This window comes from Chrysochloris asiatica, unplaced genomic scaffold (assembly GCF_000296735.1).
Source record: "Chrysochloris asiatica unplaced genomic scaffold, ChrAsi1.0 scaffold00004, whole genome shotgun sequence".
NCBI classification, from domain to species: domain Eukaryota; kingdom Metazoa; phylum Chordata; class Mammalia; order Afrosoricida; family Chrysochloridae; genus Chrysochloris; species Chrysochloris asiatica.
The window spans coordinates 39,974,891-39,977,217 of record NW_006408522.1 but is presented as its reverse complement, the minus strand read 5'-3'; positions in this window follow the sequence as shown (position 1 = coordinate 39,977,217).

Here is a 2,327-nt window from a genome sequence, read left to right as displayed (position 1 = left end):
TTTTTTTAGTTGTTTGATTTAGTTCCAGAGACAAAAGGCATTATCTATTGAAGTTTAGAGTATTCAATCAACATTGTACAATCTGAAAAACTTCAGGTGTGCTATAGTAAAGTTGGCTTTTTTTTCCTAATAAAACAATTTAAAAGAATATCATTTTATGACATTTTAATACTAAGCTAATTGTTAGAATAATGAAACCAGGAAGTTTTACTAAATAATAGTTTAACTTGTTATAGAACCTTTCTTCTTAGGAACGCATGAGTGAGCTAAATTTAGAATGATCTGGGTCTGCATAAGGACTATACTGTTTTCCCATCACATACTGCAGGATGGTGTCAACAAGAATAATTGCCTTAGCACATACTGAGTAAAAACTAATAAGAATAAATGACATTACAAAACACAAGAGAGATGACATTCATCTTCTTGATTCCTAACTGCACATATTTAATAGCAGTTTTGGAATTACAGACTTTTTACAAGAAAAATTAAATTTATTTGAAATAATATATAGCAGTGTGGTGCTGTAGGATAAGCACTGCACTTCTAACTGAAAAGTTAGTTGTTCAAACTTACCAGTCGCTCTTTGGAAAACTGATACAGTGTTGCTATGAGTTGGAACCAACTTGGCAGTACTTAACAACAACATGATAGAAATACTAAGTCTATCATCCAAGAAAGTCTGACAGTGATCAGTATTAGGACTCCATCTTCTATTGGTACATATGCATAAAAATAATTCTTCAATTATATCAGGCAACAAAACAGGAAATGATAAAGAGTTGTCACCTGGATTATGCAAACACTATTGGCCAATATGAAAAAAGGCAACATTTCAATAACATTTGAAATTGAATTGGACATGTTATACTTAAAAAAAGTAGTTATTGTTAAGAGTGGATTCTGACCCATAGAGACCCTTTATGTAGATTCTGAGGAAAGACTTGTGAGCTTGAACCACCGACCTTGTGGTTAAAACCAACTTTGCAGGCTTTTGCAGTCCAGTGCATTAACCCACAGCACCATACCAAGACTCCAAAAAAAAAAAAAAAAAAAAAATGTAGCTACAGTGAATAGACATTTTATTACTGGATGCTAGGACTCTTGGTGTGGTGCTGTAAGATCAACACTAGACAGTGAACCATGGATTGACAATTCAAATCCACCAGCTAATCTTCAGAAATCCTATACAGGGTTACTATGGGTGGGAATCCAACAACAACAACATTTATTAAATGAGTACAATGATGCCAAAAGTTTGGCCTACATTTTTTGAAATTTGTTCTATAACAAAATCTATACAAGTGCATACTAAAGTATGTTTCTTTTAAGGGAAACAGGATGATTTGGATCATAACTTTGTGACTTTAGTAACCCTTGAGATATTGTTTAATCAGAGATTAGGTGTTGCTGATGTTAGGTGTTGTTGTTGATGTTAAGTGCCATCAAGTTGGTACCGACTCACAGCGACCTTATGCACAGAAGATCGAAACATTGCCTGCCTGATCTTGGGCCAACCTCACTATTGTTGCACACTTGAGCCCATTGATGCTGACACTTTGCCAATCCATCCTGCTGGGGGGTCTTCTTTTTCTCTGACCCTCCACCTTACCAAACATGATATCCTTCTTCAGAGATTGGTCCCTCCTAACAATATGTCTGAAGAATGGGAAACGAAGTTTGGCTATCCTAGCCTCAAAGGAGCACTCAGGCTGCACTTCTTCCAACACAGATCCGTTGGTTTTTTTGGCAGCCTATGGCATTTTCAATATTCTCCTCCAACACCATAACTCAAAAGCATCAATTCTTCTATGGTTTTCCTTATTCACTGACCAGCTTTCGCATGCATATGAGGTTATTGAAAATACCATGGCTTGGGTCACGTGCACCTTAGCTTTCAGGCTGACATCTTTGCTTTTCAACACTTTAAAAAGGTCTTGTGCAGCAGATTTGCCTAATGCAATACATCATTTGATTTCTTGACTGCTGCTTCCATAAGTGTTGATAATGGATCCAAGAAGAATGAAGTCCTTGACAACTTCAATCTTTTTTCCATTGAAAAGAATGTTGTTTATCGGTCCAATGTCTAGGATTTTTGTTTTCTTTTACATTGAGATGCAATCCATACCAAAGGCTGTACTCTTTGATCTTCATCAGTAAATATTTTTAAGTCTTCTTCACTTTGAGCAAGCAAGGTTGTATCATCTGCATATCACAGATTGAGTCTTCCTCCAATCCAGATGCCATGTTTTTCTTCATACAACACAACTTCTCAGATTATTTGCTCAGCATACAGGTTGAATAAGTATGGTGAAAGAATACAACCC